At 50.5% G+C, this 12,824-nt stretch overlaps 1 protein-coding gene and 1 non-coding gene across 7 annotated transcripts in view; one reads left to right on the top strand and one right to left on the bottom strand.

The window, feature by feature from the left end:
• PPP6R3 (protein phosphatase 6 regulatory subunit 3) overlaps positions 1-10,815 on the bottom strand; it is a 125,207-nt gene extending 114,392 nt beyond the window's left edge. For 4 of the 6 annotated variants that reach the window (XM_025286839.3, XM_025286841.3, XM_025286843.3 and 1 more), the window contains exon 1: positions 10,687-10,809. The gene's annotated coding sequence lies outside the window, so the exon portion shown is untranslated. Of the gene's footprint in view, positions 1-10,686 lie in introns of all 6 variants that reach the window. The other 2 variants (XM_044943791.2, XM_044943793.2) reach the window with 2 other exon arrangements.
• Positions 10,816-11,309: 494 nt separating this feature from the next.
• On the top strand, positions 11,310-11,382 carry TRNAA-AGC. The gene has a single exon. It is a non-coding gene; the product is annotated as a tRNA-Ala (tRNA).
• Positions 11,383-12,824: the final 1,442 nt, after the last annotated feature.

Below are 12,824 nucleotides of genomic sequence, written 5' to 3'. Positions count from 1 at the left end.
GGGTTTCCCAGGTGGCTCAGTGGTACAGAATCTGCCTGCCAATGCAGGAGACATAGGTTTGATCCCTGTTGGAAAGATCCCGGGAGAAGGAAAAGGCAACCTACTCCAGTATTCTTGCCTGGGCAATCCCATGGACAGAGTAGCCTTGAAGGCTACAGTCTCCCATGGGGTGGCCAAAAGAGTCTGATACAACTTAGCAACTAAACACATCAATGTAGCCAAAACTCATTATCTGCAGGACCTCACTTCCCTCCCTTCCCAGCTTCAAGTCCAGGCCTCACCATTATAAACACCCCCTTTACGTTCTCTTTTTTTTACCTGGAGTATAGATGCTTTACAACGCTGCGTTAACTTCTGCTTGCTGTACAAGGTGACTCAGCTACATGTACACATACAGCCCCCGCCTCTTGGACCTCCCCCACCCCCACCCAGGATCCCACTTGTCTAGATCACTGAGCACCGAGCCTCGCCCCCCGCACCTCACAGCAGGCTCCCGGCAGCTCTCTCCTTACGCAGCAGTGGCCTCTCCTGCTCTGCCACTCCTGCTGCAGAAACCACACCTGCAACACTGCCCACTCTAGTCCCAGGAAGAAGAACGCAACCGCTTTTTTCCACTTTAAACTAGGTTGGCTCCCCCGAGGAGCCCATTCCAGGCTGCAGATCCCCTCACATTCTTTCTTTCCATAGAATACTGCGGCACTTTCTCCTCACAGACCACCTGCCCCTGAAAGTGAAAGTGAAAGTCACTCAGTCGTGTCCGACTCTTTGCGACCCCATGGGCTATACAGTCCGTGGAATTCTCCAGGCCCTACTCACCCTCATTTTCACTGACTGATAACTCCTTCCTGTTTCACTTAGAAGAAAACCGTCCTGGGCTTCCCTGGTGGCTCAGCAGTAAAGGATCTATGTGCCAACACAAGAGACACAGGTCTGCTCCCTGGTCGAGGAAGATCAACTCAGCCTGTGCGCCACAACTACGGAGCCTGCAAACCCCGACTACTAAGCCCACAAATCCCAGAGCCTGGGCTCTGCCACGAGAAGCCTGTGTATACAGAGTAGACACCCCTCGCCCCAACTAGAGAAAAGCCCAAGCAGCAATAAAGACCCAGAACAGCCAAAACAAAATGAATTAAAAAAAAAAAAGAAAGAAAGAAAACAGTCCTGCTCCCACCATGCGAGCTCCCCAAGTCTGCTCCCCGTCCTCTCACCAAGCAAGAGCCGGGGGATGCTCCCCGTGGGTCCATTCCCTGTCTCCTTCCCAGCAAATGCATGTCATCAGGTGTGCGTTCCGTACAGATATCATTGCCCACCAACAGTACAAAAACACTGTAACTTCGCCATCTTAACAAAGCCTTCTCATGGTCCCAACTCTCCCCTTAGCGCTGTGGCAAGTGCCCATGAAAGGGCTTTCCTCTGCGCCTTCTGCTCTCAAGCCCTCGGGAAGCCTCCCTCCCAAGCCCTCCCCACATCACCGCGTGCGGACTGCTCCCATGGAGACCATCAACGACTCCTGTGCCACCGAAGCCGCAGGACAAGCCCGGGCCCTCAGGCCACTGGAGGGCACGGCAGGAGCAGTGAGCGGGGGCTCTCACTCCCTCCCCCTGGAAGATCCCTCCCCTGACTTCGGAGATTCAAGGTCCCCCTGCTCCTCCTCCACCGGAAACTGCCCGGCCCCTTTTTGCTCGCTGCCTCGGCCCTCACCCTACACTCACTCAGCATCAAGGACTTCTAAGTGTCAGAGAACACTGTACGCTCTCACGTCTGTCTTCAGCCAGACCTCTCCCCTCCACTCCGAACACCTTCCTCCCACGTGGCTCCAGGAGGCTCTCTGGAGTTTCACAAGAGCAGCGGGTCTGGACCCCAACTCTTGACCTTACTTCAACAACCGGTGCCGCCCACAATCTCGACCACAAGCAGAAAGCTCTGGTCGGTAGGGAGCACCTTCAGCCTGCTCTCTCAGCCACGTTCAATCTGCTAGCAAATCCTGGCAGCTCTATCGTCCACAGGCATCCAGCATCCACCCCCTCACTGCCACCCCTGCGCCCCTTCAGTCCAAGCTGCCGTCACTGTTCCGGGGGGTCCTCGGCACCAGAGGGACAACTCTTCTTAACACAGTTTCAGGGGACCTTTTAAAACCATATATCAGATCTCACGTCACACCACTACCTAAAACACTTCCATGACTTTCCATCTAACTCACAGAAAAAGGCAAAATCCTAACCCTGGCCTGCATGAATGGCTCCCACCCCGCCAGGCTGGCCTCTGTCTCCCCAACACACCAGCTACAACCTTTCTTAGCACCACACGCACACTGGACTCTGCCTAAAGACTCCCCCTCCCTCACCCCCACCTGCTGACGTTCAGAGGTCTCAGGAAGGCCCATCCTGACCGCCGTATCCAATCGGCACACAGCCCCCACCCAGCCACTCCCAGCTGACTCTGCTCCCAGCTGTACCACCCATGACAGCTGCCATCCCTGACGCACCTGTCAACCGTCTTTCCCCATCAAGTGTAAGTTCCGGAGGACAGGGGCATGACAACGTCCTTCTGGCTCACTACGAATGCAGACAGCATCACCACAGACGTCTTAGTGCCTAAGTACTCAAACGTGCAAATGAATCTCAAAAAGCAGGAAGAGGAGAGAGGGTGAGTTACACAACAAAATGATTCAATTTATACAAAGACATGCAAAAACTAGATCACATTATGTAAGGATAAAAGGATACATTCACAGGTGCTAACACCATAAAGTTAATCAACAAAATGACACTCGCAGGGCAGCCCTGCTTAAGGGAGGTGAGAAGAGGGAGGAATGGGGGGGGGTCATACAGGAAGCCACAGGTAACGCAGCATTCCGTCACTTAAACTGGTGGTCTTAACACTTATCTGTACACATGCCGATACAGACGCTTGGAATGTACGATCCCATTAAAAATTAAAATAAAAAAATAGGTTAGAACAAGACAGGTCAAACCCAGCCCACCACCTCTTTTTGTAAAGAAAATTCTATGAGAAGCTTCATTTGTTCACGTGTTGACTATGGCGGCCTTCACACCACAGCGGCAGAACTGAGTGGCCACAGAGCCCGCAGAGCCCAGCGGGCTCTTTACTGGCCCTTTACAGAGCACAGCTGTCTGGTTATAATGTGCAATTTGTAAACAAATTAAGAGCAACATTTAAAAGAGCCAATCATCAATCCTTCAAGGACGTCCCTGGCAGTCCAGTGGTTAAGACTCCACAGTTCCACTGCAAGAGGCTTCGGTTTGATCCCTGGCCGCGAAACTAGGATCCCACATGCCACACAGCTGAGTACATAAATAAATAAAAGTTCAAAAAACAAAAGGAAAAAAAAAGTGATCCTTCAAGACATGTGTGATTATCTCACAGCACAGAACATTGAAAAAATATGGCTCTATAAAACATGAGGGACTCCAAAGCAAAGTTTTTTATACTGTCCTCCAGCACCAGAGAGAGATCTTAAAGACGAATATTTCAGAACGCGCTTGCGTGCTCAGTGGTGTCCGACTCAGCAAAACCTCAAATTTATGATCTCTACTCTCACCACAGTTAAAAAAAAAAAAAAAAGAACAGTCACATTTTAGCTAGTAAAATCTACATAAAATAATCCAAACTTGGGGGGTGGGGAGACACCACCACCTAACTCTGTACCCTGCCCTGCCCCACTTCACCGCCCCCTCAGAGCACCTAGTCAGACCTCCGAGGCCTTCCACCGTAGCATTCCACTCCACTTCTTCAGGGCATTTCCCTGCAACTTTATTAGTCATTTCTGACCTTATTTCACTGTTACTAGCAAGAAGGCTGATAACAGTAATAATACCCAAACAAATATTACTGTGTACTAGGCACTATACTAATTAGTTTACATTTAATATTCATTTCACAGATAAGGAAACTAAGGAACAGAGATGTCATCTAATATTATGATTACACAGCTGGAAGACTGGGAGCCAGAACTCAAAGTCAGCTATTTTAGATCCGTTGCCCTCTTGCCCTCCACAAGATACTCTGACCTGAGAACAGAGAACGGGTATTAATCTGTGAAAACTCCCTTAGTTTAACATAGTATGCCTATGATAGGTGCCAAATGCACAGCTGCTGTATCATCTATGAGTGTAATAATAAACCGAGGACACAAGGTCCACAGTTGCGGGGGTTGGGGATGATTCAAAGGGTGGTGCTTAATCAGAAGGGACTGGGTCTCCTGGAAGGCAGCTGAGGCAGCTGTGAACTGCCCACTGCCCAGAGGCAACAGAAACCCTGTGTATCTCTGTCGACAAAAGGAAACCAGGAGGCACTACCCCTCATCTACGACAATGACCAACACAGCAAAACACCGATTCAGAAGTTAAAGGTTTATTCTTTACTGTTTAATTTTTATTGGAGTAAAGCTGATTGATTACAATGTTGTATTTATTCTTAACTCTCAGTGAGTTCCAGCTATGTTATTGTTGAAACAACTGACACTTAAAATTATGGTCTAGTGGGGCCACCAAAACCCTAAGGCCTCACCCAGGAACTGAGATTTCTCTGCTGCCTACAGGCCCTTTCTCCCACATGACCTAAATTTTCTCTAATATCAATGACCTCCAAAACCATGATTCTCATGAAAGGAAGCACCAAACAGCCAACGGAGTCAATACTTGTCAATGTTCCTCCCACCATTGCCTCATCTGGAGAATGAAAGCCCAGGCTTCACCAAGACCCAGCCAGTGTCTCCTGACCAAGCCTCACTGGACGGTGCCAGCCAGCCCGGCATGTGCCTCAGTGGCCAGTACAACTGCCGCCTCACTTGCCCCGCTCAGGGTCTCAGGGCGCCACGCGTTCTCAGGCAAGCGCCCCTTCTCGTCAGTGTCTCTGACTCACTGCATTAGTGTTTAGATTTACACACAAGTACAGGGAACTTTAGGCTCTCACTAGCGATCCACATAGCTTTCTCCAGGTCTGACTCAACATTCAGTCATACTTTTATTTCTGCAGTCTTTTTACTTTTCTGCAACCTTTTTCGTGCTGCTTCTTACTGTTTCAAAAAAAAAAAACCAATCTCATTCATCTTTCCTTTGGGCCCGCAGATTTCACGGCAGTCAGCCTCTGGGACACACAGATCATTCCAAATTAATACACACTCCCTCTGTAAGAAATTCTGGAACTAATAATACCCTTTCTCCCGAGTTGCCGAGAAGTATAAAATCAGAGTCTCTTTGTATCAGGAAAGATGTTCATAATCTATTCAAATTTATTTATATAAAATCAGTCGACTGTGGAGTCTTCACTAATACTTAATAATAAAGCAGGTCAACACCAGCTAGCAGAAGTGAGAAGTAGTAAACCGCCTCTACTCGGATCTTTGTGAGTCTGAGACACAAAAGCGTCCCAGTTAAGGTGGGAAGCCTCTCCAGTCCCGCCGAGGTTCCCTTTCACTGGCTTCTTTACCACCCAGCCAATCTACCTGACATCCAGATGTCAGTTCATAAACATCCAAAACGTGAAACAAACTGGGCATTGATCCGACTAGTAACTCTCTCTTCTCCCAGTAAAGAAAAATAAAGGGGGAGGGAGGAAGAAAGGGGGTTCCCATGGCAACTAAATCTAAGCCAAAGTCAAAAGGCCACAAAAACAAATCTCCAGTCACCTCAATCCAGACTGCAGCAGGAAAAAAAAACCCATTCTCACTGGAAGCACCGTGGATTTCAAGGACACTCAAGACATTTAGCATGAATCTACACCAAGCCTCTGATCAGTAGGGAAAATGAGCTTTTCAAGTTTGATCAAGTGACAGCCAACATCTATGGAGCAAAAGACAACACAGGTCAATCCTATTTGTCATTACAAAACAGCTTCACCAACACTGCTGCTGCTGCTAAGTCACTTCAGTTGTGTCCGACTCTGCGCGAACCCAAAGACGGCAGCCCACCAGGCTCTGCCGTCCCTGGGATTCTCCAGGCAAGAACACAGGAAGAATAACAGCATTGCTCTTTAAGACAAACCAAACCAAAGAGGGAAGTGGAAGTTAACTATTTAATACCTATGAGAAACAAAGGTGTAACTACTTCATTCTTTGACAACAGACTTATGGCAATCTCAAACCACCCAACCAACAATTACAAGCGCTTTCCTTTGAAGCCTCTAGGGCCTCTCACTAAAAGTCTGCTTACTTACACCACATTACTCAGTTCACAAGCTGAGTTATCTGGCCTCAACACAAAGGACGTCCCTTGTCAGTGCTGCCTCCCCTCAAAGATGGAAAGTCCTTAAGTGCCTGTTCACAAGTGAATCCCTAATACTGTTCCTGACCGAGTAAGGATTCAATATATTTGCTGATCAAATAAATGTAGATAGCAACATTCTTGGCTCTTCTGTGAATGACCCCGTTATCTACCTGGTAATGCTCTGTCCCCACCACCTCCATGCCACAGCACTGCACTGGGTTTAGGGCAGCCAAGAGTGGCGGAGACTCGTATGATACTATATGACATCGCTTATGTGCAATTTAAAAACAATTCAAATGAATATACATGCAAAACAGAAACAGACAAGTTTAGAGGCTTCCCTGGTGGCTCCCTGATAAAGAACCCACCTGCAATGCAGGAGATGTGGGTTCAGTCCTGGGTCAGGACAATCCCCTGGAGAAGGAAATGGCAGCCCACTCCAGGACTCTTGCCTGGAGAACCCCATGGACAGGGAAGCCTGGCAGGCTACAGTCCATGGGGTCTCAAAGAGTCGGACATGACTTAGCAACTACTCACACAGAAGAAACAGACGGTAGAGCGGTCACCTGTCATTCTCAGCATCTCAGTGAAAGTCGCTCTGTGGTGCAGACTCTCTGCGAACCCACGGACACAAAGCCATAGGCCAAATTTCAGGACGAAGGAGTAGATCTCCCGGATCTCCCTTTTATACGTCCAGACTTTTAACATTCAGTTGGCAAAAATCTGTAGTTTTATAGTAACATTTATCCCACTCAATACATTAGGATCATCCGTATTCTAAGGATGTGAGAGAAAAGGATTTCTCTTTCACTGCACTTCATCTCCCCAGAGGAAAAAACACTTGCCCACTCTGGTCAGAGTTCAGGGTTCAGGCAAGCCCCCTGTGGTAGCAAGCAAGGGTCACCGTGTTAAAAGATTAGCATTCAATCTGCCTCTCTCCTGCCTTGCGAAGGGCAGATTTGGCAAACCAATCCAGGGCTCTCTCTCTGAAAACAGGCCTTCATTAAAATAATAGTAATAATGAAGCTGGCATCTAAAACCAGAATTGACAGCTGACTGACAGGATGAGGGCAAAAATGACAAAACTCAAAAATCACAGCATGATAAGAGCCCTGAACACCTCAGAGTTTCAGCACAATATGTTGATGGATTCTCATGAAGCAAGAGAAAAAAAAAAAAGTTTCTCACTTTATAAAATATTCACTTAAAAAAATGTTTTTTAAAGTTCAGTCTTCAGGCCCCTAAAAATAATGTATGTATACCATCTTTCCCCATTACTAAGTCATGTCCAAGTAGGATCGAGGTAGAGACAAAACTCACAGGTAACAGAATTCCTTGACCCACACGTAGCTCCTAAAATCTGTGGTCTAGTGGTTCCAGAACCTAGTTGCACATCAGTATTACTTGGGAGCTTTTAAAAACATTCTCACTCTCACCACACATTTACAGAACAGTCTTGAAAAGTACTCCAAATGACCCCAAAGCAGGTCAGAGCACCTGTCTAGAGCGGGGTCTCTCGCCCCAGCACTACTGACAGCCGGGGCTGGCTAACGTTCTGTCGAGGGGAGAGGCTGCCATCTCGGGCACCACAGGGTGTTGCACAGCTGCATCCCTGGTCTCCACCCTCTAGAAGCCACTGCCCAACCCCACAGATGTGACAAGCAAAATTTACTTCTCCAGACATCACCAGATGATTCTTGGGGGCAAAATCCGCCCCCCTCAAATTGAGAACTACTGCTCTAGAGTAAATAAAAAAACAGTCATCTGAGGCTCCTTTAAGAAGGGAAAAAAATAAGAAAACTTCTTAAAGCCAAGAGGTCAGGTCTATTTTTTCCATCCAGCTCACCTAAGAAAAAGTAGTCAACTCCACTTGGCCACACCAGGGCTCGGATCTTGACTTATGAGAACCAACCACAGCCTCTTGTGCTTTGTACGTAAATAAACTCAGTGCTGAGTTTTAATTGAGCAGATGGTTACAAGAACTTCACTGTCACTACCATTCTTAACCATTCTGTATCAGTAAGAAAGCACTGTAAAATTTTAGAAGAATATATACTCAGGCTGCCTCTCAAATATCCAATATATAAAACCACAAGATTCAAGTTTATCAAAGAAGCAAACTAAATACCAATCCTGACAAATACTGTTTTAAGGAAGATGTCTTATCTGTAGTAAGCACATTATCTCTGTACCACATCAGTGCCAAAATTTATTTCAAAGAGACTAAGCAAACCTCACCCTGTCAGGCCGTAATTTCATCACTATTCATTTTCTGTCCAGTTATGGTCCGATTCTCAAATTGCCAGACAGTTAATTGAAATTAGCAAGTTTTATTCTGCTACACTGTACACAAAAGTTAATTTTCGATTCTAAAACAATCTTCTTCCCGTTCTTCAGTAAGTTACACCAGCAATATGTTCAACTCTCCTTAAGACAGAGTCTATCAAAATAACAATTCCCAGGGCAACAAAGCAAGCCAGGTCCCAAGCAGGTAATTCCAGGGGAAGGACAAGCCTGGTCTCAAGCAGCAGGGAGAAGATCACAGGGCAGAAACCAATAGACTCTGAGTAGATGCGTGAGTGGATAGCATTCTGTTAGATATTCTAGACTCTGATCAAAGGTAAATGAAATGCAAAATAACTTCGAAAGCATCCACCAGGACAACAGTTATTTCCCAAACTAGCTTCACTGAAGAATATCTCAACACACAGTAACCTTTCAAACCTCAATAAGAACCCAGTAGCACACTAAGAAACTCTGGAGTTACTACTGATTTGGGGGCCAATCCACACGCAATAAGTGGTATTCAAAAGTACAGGAGGAACAGAATCTGACGTGAGCTCCTGGTGGGCTTTTATTTAACCATCTCTTCAACAAGCCAGTCTGAGACATCACCACTAATGACTCCTGAAAACGTCTGTAAACGTAATCAATCCTCAGCCACCCTCTCCTGGGTGGTTCTCAGCCGGAAAGACTCTTAAAAACACTTTAGAGCTTTCTAAAGACAGTCACCAAAAGCCAGGACTTAGACACTCATGTGACTTCCCAATACTATCTAAACATTTAAAAATCAAATCCAAATTAATAATAGCCACTAATTACTAAGCGGATTCCTCACGCCAGGCACCGTTTCTAGCTGCTTTACACATTATTAACTCATTTCCTCCCGACAGACTTCTGAGGCAGACACTGTTGTTATTCCCGTATTACAGAAGAAGCAGAGAGGTTGAGGGACTTGCCCAAGGTCACAGCGCCAGAAAGTGGCGAAGCCAAGATCTGGAAACCACGCCGTCTAACTCGACAGCAAAGGAAGCTCCAACACCACCCCTTAAGTGGATTTTCCAGCAGCTGGAAATCTGGAGCCTCTTTCCCACTTGCTGCCTACCTACAACGTGACCTTGAGGACAAAATCGCAGTCAACTCCACGTTAACAAAACAGCCACATTCACAAGTGCTGTGACGATAAGAGGAAACAAGCCCCAAGCGCCCCTCCCAGAAAAGCAAAACAGAAAAGCTCGACCAGACCCACAGAGAAAATGGGTTAAGTACAGAGATTACACGGAGCTCGGAGGGTGAGACGCCAAGACACACAGGTGCATCCAAGGACTCGTGCTGTCCACCTCCAACCAAGAGTCCAAGTTGTGGTCAGAGCAAGCCGGACCGCAGGAAACCCCTCCAAGGGAGCGGCGAGAGGGCTTCTTTAAAAGGGAGGTACTTGCGGCCAAGAGAAGGACCAACCCCCCCCCCCCCCCCCCCCAGCCTAGCGCATATTCGCCAGGCAGGCTTTCGCGACCAGGTCTGAGCTGGAGTCGCAACCCTGGAGTTTAAAAAAAAAAAAAAAAAAATCACTCGGAAGGAGGTTTTAAACACTCCGAGCCGGGAGCCGGCGTATCCCGCTGACTCTGCGGCGAAGGAGCAGAAACCCACAGAACTTGTTTCCCGGAGAACCGAGTCCAACAATGGCCTCTTCGCGAGTCTCCGGCGAGCCGCCGCCGCCTCAACTTGACACGCTCCGGGGCCCGCGCCCAGAGAACTTGTCCGGGGCCCGCGGGCGGCGGGCGGTGCTCGCTCGGGGCGGGCCGGCCGGCGCGGTGCGGGGCCTTGCCGGGTGAGGGGCGCGCCCGGCCGGCCGGCCGGCCGGCCGCCCGCAGCGCCAGGCCGCGGACGTCAACCCGGGCGCAAAGTTCGCCGCCCGGCCCGCGGCCCGACTCGGCAGGGGCCCCCGAAGCGGGCGATCGGGCGGCTGACAGGCGCGGGCGGGGACGGGCCAGGGAGCCCGGGCGCCGCGCCTCCCCGGCGGCCGAGAGGCGAATTCCGGGGGGGAGGGGAGGGGGCCGGGACGCTCCCTCCCCGCGCCGCCGAGGCCGGGCGGAGGGGCCCCGCCGCCGCCGCCCGCGCGCTGCGCACCCAGCGCACCCCGCGCCGCGGCCCGCTCCGCCGCGCCCCCCCTCCTCATTACCTGGAGGTGCCCGCGACTCGCCGCTAGTTGCGCTCAGGCGGGAAACGCGCTCACCGACACCATCAGCGAAGCGCCCAAAATGGCGGACGTATCAAGCAGGCCTTGAGTTCCCCCCGCCCTCCCTCCGAGCGCCTCGAGGCCAATCATGGCCCTGCCCCCGCCCCCAGCTCCACGCTCATTGGCCTTCCTCTCCCGCCCCCTGCCGCCTATTGGATCACCCTGCGGCCCCCCCCTTGAACCTACTCCGATTGGCTCGCGGACACCGTCCGTCAAGGGCGAGGGGGCGCATTCTTTTCCCATGGACTTGACGGATCCGGAACCTCTAGGACCCCGGAGTCTGGAGCCAACAAATCAGAAACCGAGGGAAACCTTGTCTGGGTTCCCCCCAACTACGCCATAGCAACAGCAGGGCCTTCTCTTGACGGACGGCTGGGGCCACCAATCCGATGGCCAATGCTTTTTAAAACTAAAGTGAGCCAAGCCAATCATGGCAGTAGGTCTGGGAGCCGCACAAGAACCAATGGGGTAGCGAGACCCGCGGGCAGGCGGGCCCGAGAGCCTGTAGGAAACCGGTGATGACGTGAGCTACCATGTGTTTCGGTGGCGGAAACTCCCCGAGAGCTGGGGAATTAGCTCAAGTGGTAGAGCGCTCGCTTAGCATGTGAGAGGTAGCGGGATCGATGCCCGCATTCTCCACAGCTGACTTTTATAAAGTTGGGGAGGGAGCGGGGAAGTTAGCAGTCAGTGTCACTTGTCTCAAAGGTGGAGTTTGTACCAGGAGATGTGAGGACAAGGTGTGCTAGGTACCCCATCTGTGCACCCGCCTCTGCTAGGGAGGAAAACTGCATGGATTGGGGAGTGGTCTTCCTTTTGCCTTGCGGAAGAATTTATGCAGAAGCTGCTGCTTCAAATCTAGTGAGCACTCGCTCTGTGCCCCGCCGGCCGGCGTACGCAGGAGCAGAGGGTCCTGGAAGTCAGACTCCACCTGAGCAGCACAAGCAAAGCAGGCCAGAGAGCGGTGGTGGTGGTGTTTCTGAGCAGGTGACATTTCCACCCAAGGGACACGGAGGACAGAGCCGCGGGGCTCAGTGCAGGTTGGCGAGGGTTCCGGGCAGGGAGACTGTGGCAGGTGTCTCTGGGGGCACTGGCTTGGTCAGGGATGATCACTCCGGCTCACGGAGCGGAGGCAGGCTTTTACTTGGGGCTTCCTCCAGCTACCTCCCAGAGTCCAGGCCTGAGCAAAGTGACAGGGCTTGGCCCCGGGTCTGCCTTGCTAGTGCTTCCCTCTGCACCCCTGGCCCTCCACCTCCCTGACTCAGATTCTCTGCGCGCCCCACCCCCACCCCCGGGCCAAATGGCAGGGAGAAGAGAGCCCAGCTTGAACTGGGTCAACCCTGGTGGGCTACAATCCATAGGGTCGCAAAGAGTCGGACACTACTGAAGAGACTTAACACAACACGTAGTGCCTGGGGAGCTGGGTCTCCGGCGCAGACATGCCGGTCGGTCCCCCAGCTCCCCACTTCGGCAAACCCGCAGCTGGAAGCCAACTCAGAAAGACTTCACTGCTGGTGAATCATCATCCCCATTTTACCCGTTAATTAACTGAGGCCCAGAAGGAATTTACACACTCATATTGGCTGAGAAGGCAATGGCACCCCACTCCAGTACTCTTGCCTGGAAAATTCCATGGACGGAGGAGCCTGGTAGGCTGCAGTCCATGGGGTCCCTGGGAGTTGGACACGACTGAGCGACTTCACTTTCACTTTTCACTTTCATGCATTGGAGAAGGAAATGGCAACCCACTCCAGTGTTCTTGCCTGGAGAATCCCAGGGACGGGGGAGCCTGGTGGGCTGCCGTCTATGGGGTCGCACAGAGTCAAACACAACTGAAGCGACTTAGCAGCAGCAGCAGCATTGGCTGAGCGACCTTGGTTGGGTAATCTAACCCCTCTAAGTCTCCAGGAAGAAACTGATGCTGAAGGTGAAACTCCAATACTTTGGCCACCTGATGCAAAGAACCGACTCATTGGAGAAGACCCTGATGCTGGGAAAGATTGAGGGCAGGAGGAGAAGGGGACGACAGAGGATGAGAATGGTTGGACCGCATCACTGACTCAATGGACGTGAGTTTGATAAAG

Source organism: Bubalus bubalis, chromosome 5 (genome assembly GCF_019923935.1).
Source record: "Bubalus bubalis isolate 160015118507 breed Murrah chromosome 5, NDDB_SH_1, whole genome shotgun sequence".
In the NCBI taxonomy this organism is placed as follows: Eukaryota; Metazoa; Chordata; class Mammalia; order Artiodactyla; family Bovidae; genus Bubalus; species Bubalus bubalis.
Note: the sequence above shows the minus strand (reverse complement) of the source record. Positions and strands in the feature narration are given on the sequence as shown.